Here is a 10000-nt window from a genome sequence, read left to right as displayed (position 1 = left end):
TCCACAGAGAAGCACTAAATTTACAAAAAGCACGTCTCGTGTAAGACGGAGAATTTGAAGAGTTTGAAGGTGATTGCCTTCCTTTGTCATGACCGGTCTCTTGCTTCGAAACGAAGTTGAAGGTTGAGTTATTTCCATGGACAAGGACTTTGCAACGAATAGCTCGGAAACATCAGATAGAATGTACCCATCACGTTTATCCACATTCTTCAGGGTAAGACTGCCCATAATAACAAGTAGAAACAGAGAGATAGCAGATTTTCGACAGAGCTTTAAAACGCCCGCCATGACGCCGTGACGAGGTCTAAAAAGGTCCTTTGAGCTTGTCTAAAGTACATCTGACATTTCCCTTGACATCTGCGAGTCGTCTGAGTGTATCTAAACTTTGTACATTGAAGCGCAGTTGTTTGTAGAACTCTGACTTTTCTCGGATTTGCGCTGGTAATAATTGGCAGCTCCATAATGTTCTTAATATACGCATTAACAATCTCTGTTGGCTGTCCATATTCCGCTTCGAGAATAGCCTGTGCGTTTGCATATCCTTCATCTGTAAATGGTAGCCCGTCAATATCCTTCCTCACGTGCTTCTCCAACAGCTCTTTCAGATATCCAAATTTAGTGAGGGGTGCCAGATTAGAAGAATCTATTTTGGAGGTAAATTTCCCCCAGAATGGGAGCCATTCTTCTGTCTTTCCATTGAACTTCGATATGGATAATTTGGGGAGCTTGGCTGAAACTGCAATAAGCGTGTAAGTCTCCTGGCCTTTAATAACAACACCACAAACCAAATTCGAATGAAGATTTATTGTAGCCGACGTGCTTGGTACTAAGAGTGTGCATACAAACAGCGTGGGTTGAAACTAAAACGGTAAAAAAGCAAAAAAGTTACAAGTTGCGACTAAGGTAAATTAGAGTAAGGAAATAACAAAACTGCAAAATGAGGACTGTGAAGTACACTTACATTGTTTCGGCCAGAGAAAACTGCTGTAAAGCGGACTGCGAATAAGGCGAAGAGACTTGCAAGAAACTAAACAGAACTGCGCTAAGCGCGGACCAAAATGAACTGCCCAAACTGTACTGCAAAACTACGATATGAAAAATACGCTAGAACATGCGGAAAATAAAACTATAGAAACTTAGAAAGGCGCTAATGAAGATGAAACAGCACAGAAACGCTAACGAGGGCGCGAAAACTGACAGAAAGGAATAAACACCTAAATTAACGCCAAAAAAAAAAAGACTAAACAAATGGACGAAAAGAAGTATAAACTAATTTGCGTACGCAAAGGAAAAACAAATTACGCAAGAACGAATAATAGAAAAAATGTTACACTTGGATCTTACATGGCGGCTGAAGACGATTTGCATTCTTAGGTCGTTTGGGTGGTTAATTTTTGCTGTTCACGGTCTTTCTCAAACTTTGCTTTCTGCTCTAAAATCTCTCTCTCAAACTCCATCTGCTGTTTATGACTCTCAAACGCTCTTTTCTCTTGCTCTTCCATATCTATCGCTTGGATTGCGGATTGAACTCTTTTTGTTGCTTGGTCAGCTTTCTCAAGGTGTTGTTTGATTCCTCCGCTCCATGTTTTTATCGTGTCCTCGCTCTCTCCTTTCATGTACTTCTTTTCCTCTACTGCGGACTTAAGCGTATCCACTGCACTAACAATACTTGCAATTGATGATTGGTGGTGCTCCAATCAGACTATGAGGGAAAAGAAAAGAATGGTTAGATTGCCAAAGCTGCAGGCTTTTATGGCACCAGTCAGCAAAACCAGAATGTGCTGTTGGATTAACATTGAATTTAGCATAGATCAAGAATTGATGGTGTATAATGCATTATAGTATTAAGATAAAGTATAGCAAAAGAAAAAGAAAACAATAACCATAACGTCAAAAATAATACTAAGAAGTAAAGAATTATACATAAACATACATACATATATATATATATCAATGCATGAATTTATACATGTGATATGAGTAATGGTTTTACTGCAAATAGTTATTATACTTATACGATTAACAGCAGAAGTGGTATTAAATAACAAAAGCAATTTTAAAAATTTCAAAAAATTTCTTTGATGTTTGTATCTGGTAAGATAAGATGGTTGAGTTGAGCAATGAAGGAGGAATGGTGTTGCAAATGAGTGGACCCTGCACTTAAAGGGGAAAAGGTTACTTGTGCATGTAGGGGTGCAAGTTGTCTGTTATCCTGTTATCCTCAATCTGTGGTGTGCTTTCCAGTCCTGTACACCATTACAGAGGGGTCCCACAGGGCTCAATTTTAAGCCCTATCTTCTTTTTTGTCTATATTAATGACCTGCCTCTTCTGCTGAAAGAAACAGAAGTGGACATCTATGTTGACAATACAACTATTTGGTTTAGCGGGACCAACTACACCAAACTATAACAAACTCTAAATATGGAACTAAGCAAAGTAAACAGTTGGTTTAAACTTGATGAAATGCAACATAACATCAAAAAGACCAAGCACCTACTTATTGATACTGCTTAGAAACTCTATCACACTGAAATAACGACATTGGAGCTTTCAATTGACAACGCAAGACTTGAGGAATCAGTTGGAGAAAAACGTCTTGGTGTTGTAATTGATTCTCATCTAATAAGAAAGCTGAACTCTAAAATATGTCTTCCTAAGAGAGCTACAGTCTATTTAACTATTGAATGCAGAAAAACGTTATTTAATGCTCTCATTGAGCCAATTCTTGAGTATTGTTGTACTGTTTGGGGTAACTGTTCTTTTGAAATGTTCTAAGGCTGCTACAAGTTCAAAAACGATGTGCGAGATTAATATTGGATGCCACCATTAATGACAGCTCCGTAGAACGTTTTGATAAATAAGACTGGCTACCTATAGATGACATCATACACATTAGAAAACTCTTAATGCTACATAAAGTTAGCCAGGGTCATTGTCCTGAATATCTCACCTCATATTTTAAACATGTTAGGTCTACACATGGTTATCGAATTAGCTAGATCTGTTATCTGTAATGGTGTTTTTGACACCATCATGTAAAAGAAACTCAGGGCTCAGGACTTTCCACTCAAGTGCATGTCATCTATAGAATAATCTAGGTAACACATGTAGAAACATAATGTCCCTCTCAAATTTCAGAAAAATGCTACAGAATAATTTCATCAAAGAAAACTCTTCACTAAAACATTTTAAGATTAGTAGGACTTTTTGATTTTTATAATATTTTAGTTGGAAGTGTAATAATTAGTAGGATGGTTTTTGTTTTTGGGTTTTGTTTTTGTTGAGAGCCATCATATAAACTACCGGGCTACAAGTAATAATGTATTTTCACCCTCAATTAATAAAGTATTCATTTGTTTGGTTAAGAAGAACTTTTGAGATTTGATAATGATGCCATTAGATTTGGTAATCTTGGTTGAAATTGCCTTAATGTGAGGTTGTCATGAGAGGTTTTGGTGGATAATTATGCCCCTTCAGTTTCTGTGTCTACCTCTGTGGGCAGGCCTTCCTCAGGGCCTTTTAAAAAAAAAATCCCCACATATTACAATGAGAAGAAGTGACCTCTTGTCTCAAATAACTTGTCATCCAAAGGCTCAAAGTGAATCATGGCTGAAATGACTGATTTAAAGTTACTGTATGAGCTAGCTGTAAAGTTCAGGATTGGTCTCTTTCTGGGAAGCTTTGGGGGAGTCTCGAGGAAATTGAGAGTTTAATAGCTTCTACTGTCTTTAGGAATATTTTTTACTGAAATGGGTTTTAAGGTGCACATGGAATGCTTGACATAACATGTAACAATTATGTTTATCATAACAATCAAAGCAGACAATTAAAGTGATTAATGAAGCTATCTTTGTTTAGGGGAAATTATGAACCAAAAATCTGTCTTACCTGTAAACAAATAACTTACGCGCTCTTTAGGTAATAATTTAAGTTTTATACATGAGCAATTATTTAAATGATTTTCATCCTCCCCTTTCAACTCAAAACCCTGAAGGATGTTGAATGAAGGTATGTCTTTTGAGAGGTCTGTAATTTTGGCTGTTGCTACTGTTGGTGTCATTGAAGCCTCCACCAGTTTTTTTCTGTTCTTCTATGAGTTCTGTGAACTCCTTTTTGACATGTGAATGCAGAATTTTCCATTTTTGAAGACTTTAACTGTTGTCCTCTGTGTGACTCTTTTGTGGCCGACAGCCTTTTTCTCTCTTTTTAATTTTTTTGTTGATTCAAAGAAAAATTTATTGCTAATAGAGCATTGCTAGCTTTTGCTGAACTAGCAGCACATTCTTGGCTGATAGAGGTGTTATCAGTGGCAAGAACAGGCCAAGACAAACTGACTCTAATATCTGTTGCAGTGACTGACCAGGTGATTGGTTTGTTTGTCTTGGCTCTTTGTGTGGTGTATGTGACAATGCACTGACTGGCAAAAAGTCCACCATGGACCCTTTGACAGATATGTTGATCATCTACCAGGATGTCTGGTCTCGCTTTGTGTAAGTTTCACCCTCCATGCCCTCTAGCAGTGGGGTTGTTGATTGAGTCACCAACTTCCCAACATATGAGAGGGTAGTACCGGTTTCCATGGTTATCCACTAGCAAGCAAACCAATGCCTGACCTGACTGACACTGTAGAATATTAGTAACATTTGACCTTTACCTTTACTTGAACCAATATGGCATCCCACAGTATTAAGGTCATAAAAATTACCTTTGATATATAGTTCCCATAAATTTGATGGTTCCCTCCACGAGTAATAATTTAAATTTATGGGGTTGTTGGTTTCTTGAAATCAAAAGCCAAAGAAAGTAGACACCTTAATCAGGATTTCCTGTGGTTCAACGGGGGCAGCATTAATACTTTCAGGAACCACACAGAAATATTTTATGATAGTTAAAGATCGCTAGATTATGGATGCCAAGTGGCAATACTAACACCTGTAAGAAAACCTTTCTTTCTTTTCTCAGAGAACCAACAACAAATTTTTTTTAACAGGCATCTGCACTTTATGTCTTTGCCTAAAAAACATTAAAGAAGGTAACTAAAGGAAAGGAAGTTAGCAAATCAGCCTCAGCAGCCTTCATTTGATTAGCTTTTGAGTACTGCATGGCTACAGTCAAGCAATTGGTAGACACTGCACAGTGGATCTGGCTCAAGAGGGTGGTACAAACTCTTGCCTGGAAGGGAAAGGTAAGGTAGATTAACTTTGTGAATGTAAGATTGGGACTAAACCAATTAAAAAATCAAATCCAACTAGCTTGAACAATTTTAGATAAGGGAAAAATTAATGCAGCTACTTTTACATTAACAAAAAAAACTCTTAAATGTACCTGAATTTGTTTTGTGCTATGAATTTGGTAACTTTGCTCTGCTTTTTGTGAGGATCTTTGTGGTGCTTCTTAGAATCTCAACTTTTCTTGCCATTTCTAATCTCTTTTCTAAACTCTGTGGTTAAATCTGAATCTCCTATGGAGCCAACATTGTGCCCTTGTTGCTTTGGAAGACATCTGCAAATGGAGAGAGATAAATTGCATCATTTTTCACTTCTTCTGTGAAGGAGGAGGCCCACTTTATGTCTGATGATATCCCTTTTCTATGGTCACAGTTTGTTTTTTATTTCTTCCATTTATTTTGTAAGTTGTTGTGTGTGGCCCCAAGCAGCAAGTGGTTGTCATTGCAACTCTTGATGCAATTAAACCAGTTTAGGTAACTGATCAAGTAGGTTGCAAGAATAATTATGTAGCGGACGGAGGGATCTAGAGACATTCCATCGTTGCTCCGAACGTGATATTTAGATAAGACTTTATACTGAAACCAAGTAAGCCACTCGTATTGATCAAAGCTCTTTAATTTCTTGATTTACTTGATTACGTAAAAACTGAAAGGATAATTACAACGAAAAGCCTATTACTATAATTCGTACCGAACATCGATTGTACAATAACAACGCAAAAGGGGGCACATCACGGTACTAGAAATTCACAAAATAACACTAATCACGAGCAATAATATAAGAGAAATACTATAACTAAATAGATTAATACAAATTACAACTACAAATCATACCTCTTTCTCCAATCTTAACTCTTTTCTTTCGGTTTCTTTCGAGTAATCAACGCTACTATATTCACACGTGTTATCTCGTCGCTCGATTAAGAAAACTGATCTGCTGAGCTATTTGCATCTCATAACCCAACGGAAGTTACACAATCATGGTTAACTATTACACATTAATCATTACAAATTATGAGTGTAACAGATCAAGATCACCCCAATAAAGCTGGTGGTCCACAGCTACATTACAGTGCCCCCATTTTGTTTCTCCAACTACAGAATCAAATTAAAAAAATTTGGATATAAGAATATGAACAATGTTATAAATGTGGGCCCTTTACACAATTAATCAAATTCAATTTTAGCTTTTCCTTGTCTCCATATGTAGGTTCACAAATTATTTCTGTATTGATATTGTGTCATATACATCCTTTTCATGTATGAATTTAGAGGTGTGGTGAAAAAATATTTCTTGAAAACTAAATCACTTTGGGTATGAAAAAGACACTTCAATAAAGCAAATGACAATATCATGTTGCCATGGGAAGAAAATGACATGTTGTTGTCAAACAATTGACGACAGCCACTCCAATGCAATAAAATATAATATACATGAAATACTTTGTTGACTGGTGCCAGATCTGAAACAAGGAAATCAGCATGTTGTACAGGTGGACACCATCCATGTGGCTGTTGTACTTTATAACCATAGTTGGTCTTTCAATGTTAATGAAACTCCCCTCTTGTTTGGACCAATGCCCTGCTTTGGAAGAGAGATCATTTCCAATATAGTTGGAAACCATTTGGACCAAGTCATTATCAAATGACCAAAGAACAGTTATACCAGAGTTAGCCTCAACAACATAATCAAAGGAACCATGACCTTAGCTTTCTTTTTCAAATCTTCATTGAGCAAATGCCCAGCTGCTCCCTAGGGCAATCCTTTCAGATTGTGGCAACAGCCCAAAAGTCATCCTTTTTAAAGGAATTCATCAGGGTTATTGAAGAAAAGAAATTGTCAAAGAATACTTTGTGGTTGATCTTTCTTGGCAGTGGTCAAGTCTAATGATACACAATATAACCACCCATGAGCAAATCTGGCAGGGCTTCTACCATGAATGATTTCCCTGATAAACCTGTTTAGTTTATTGTGCAGGTACTGTCTTAAACTTGTATGGCTCTTGGGAGGAGTTATTTGCTCATCCACAGACTGGTATTCCTCGTGAGGTACCTGCATGCATTTTTCCACCAAAGAGTTGACAACTGGTCTTACCTTCTATAGTATGTCGTCTTGATCCCTCTGAATTTCTGGAAGATGTTTGGTGTTGTCATTGCCATGAAAAAACTGTTTTATTTTTTCAAAGCAGTTGATCAACATGACATTTGCCACAAAGGGACTCTGGTTTCTCTCAGCCAATACATCTTTATTTGTGGAAATTTGATGATTGACATCATTACCAGCACCCCAAAGTACATGTCCATTTCATCAGGATCTGCACATATTAAAGGCTCTCCTTTGAATATGACATCATAAAAAAGAGGTTGTTGCTTGTGCCATTGCATACTTTGGGTATTTCCACTGCTAACAGAACTTCTGGCAGCATTGCTTTCTTCAGCAGCATTTCCACTGTCATCACTATCTATATCCATATCACTTTTGTCACCACTTTCCTTAGTGCTAGACTGTGAGAAATAATTGCTTTCATCTTCAGCTATGTGGGCCAGTTTGTCTCAATCACTTTTCCCATCACTCTTGACAAAATTGGGCTCATCGCTGTGAAATGATTTTTTTCATGTTGGGCCCAAGCCCTTGCTCCATAAAAGGACGTTGTTGTTATACCTGAAGGGCCATAGGTAGCCATTGCTGTACATACCTGAAGAGTAAATATAATAGTGAAAAATGAAGTACAATATAGGCTTAGAATACATCTAAAGAATCAAATTCCAGTAGCTCACATGTTAAACTGGATAAAAGGGAAGAGGTGAGAAGAGTAGGTTATAAATAATGGAGTTGGAGAAAAAAATTTCTGGAATAAGTTAACATAATGAACCATGAAAATACAATTTAACAAGTACAGGCTTTCATATAACAAGGTATGTTTTTTCTCTGTATGATCAAACAGGTTTTCCTTCTTAAAACAATAGTTTTACAGTACAGAAACATGACAAACAGGATGTCATCATGCAAAGGAAATTTGACCCCCTGCTGCAAGTTGTTGTTCTGGAACAACAGCAAGGATCTACCATGGTTTGAGTCAATAACATCTGTCAATTCAAATGTTTGTTTCTAATCTAAAACAGATCTTAAGAGACCCTAAATATACTTTTTTCAGCCATCGAACAATAAAATAACATTCGATAAAGGAGGTACACTTGCCTAGATGGCCAGAGGTCTGTAGCAAGATCAGCAACACTTACATCCAGAAAACACCACATGGCTTCTACTTTACCTAGTCTTTCTTCTGAAACCAACACTTGTGAGCTAATTAATAATCACATGGTTGTTTTTTGTAAAGTTTGTCATGTTGTTGTGAAACCACAAAATGCATGAAATGATTTTGAAAAATATTTTGGAAAGCATAAAAAGTGGAGCTCTGCTATTGAAGATGCTAATCTTATCATGCAGTATTCTTTTTCTGGAATCATATTCATTTGTAACTCTTGCCTTGGTTGTGGTGTCCACGTCTTGGTTCAACATAAAATTTCTTATTTCCTTTGTGATCCTGATATTTGTCGTACTAGTCATTCCATAGGGAAAGTTGACACTTAGAAACGTCTCGGAGTGCCGGTAGATTAAAAACAATATTGGGGTCCTCATATTTCTGAGATCAAGAGTGAGGTTGCAAAAGTACCTGCAGCTCCTATAAAACTTAAGCCATTTTGCCTAACAATCTTCGAATCCAAGAAATTATGAAACAGAGCTGCTGCATATTTTAATCTGGGCTCACTGGGAAGTAAGATGTCACCCCTGTGCCAACAACTTTTTTAAGGGTTCAGTTTTCAGTCTTGGAATTAACAGATTTAGCTGAACCTCATAGTTGTGTCTATGTCTACTTTCCATCACAAATATGGAAAGTAGCTGACAGGAACTTCCTTTTGGTATCTCCATAAACATCTTCTGTCTGATAGCAAACGGCGTAGAAGCTCTCACATGTAATGTGCTCTAATTGAAAAATATTCTGATTTCCTGGTGTGTCTCTTTGGCATGCTTCTTCATTGCCTGTCTGGTTTCTCCTTACTGAATGTCATAATCTATGGCACGTGGTTTGCTGATTTGTTGTCAAAGGGACTTGCGTAAGCGATTGGCCTACCATCTTGTAGGAGAGCAGCACCGAGGCCCTTCTGACTCACATCACATTGAATACTTAAGGGTCGGTCAGGCTGATAATAGCTTAGAACCAGAGCCCGTGATACTAATCTCTTAACTTTGTTGAAGGCCTTGTCTTGCTCTTCGCCCCATGTCCACTCTGTATCTTTCCTAGTTAACCTTCTGAGAGGCTCCATAACGTCAGCCAGTTGTGGCAGAAATTTGGAGAGATAATTAACGAATCCATTCAGTCTTTGGACTCCCTCCGTGTCTGTTGGGGGTGTCATTTCTTGTACTGTGCGTGCTTTGTCGGGATCAATCTTGAGGCCATTGTTTGTGAAGAGGTGACCCATGAACGCTACTTCTTGTCGTCTCAATTTGAGCTTATCTTTGTTTAGTGCCATCATCCTCTCTCGGCATCTCTGCAGTAGTGCTTTTAGATGTCTGTCATGGTCCTCAGTCGCTTCCTTCGGGTCTTTACCTACACCATATATAAAGATGTCATCAGTAATGTCAAGTATTCCCTCGAGTCCTTCCAAGGCTTGGTTCACTCGTTTCTGAAATATTTCGAAGGATACAGACAGACCAAAGGGGAGTCGTAGCCACCAATACCTTCCGTAAGGTGTTGAGAATGTTGTGAGAA

Source organism: Pocillopora verrucosa, chromosome 6, assembly GCF_036669915.1.
Source record: "Pocillopora verrucosa isolate sample1 chromosome 6, ASM3666991v2, whole genome shotgun sequence".
Classification (NCBI taxonomy): domain Eukaryota; kingdom Metazoa; phylum Cnidaria; class Anthozoa; order Scleractinia; family Pocilloporidae; genus Pocillopora; species Pocillopora verrucosa.
Note: the sequence above shows the minus strand (reverse complement) of the source record.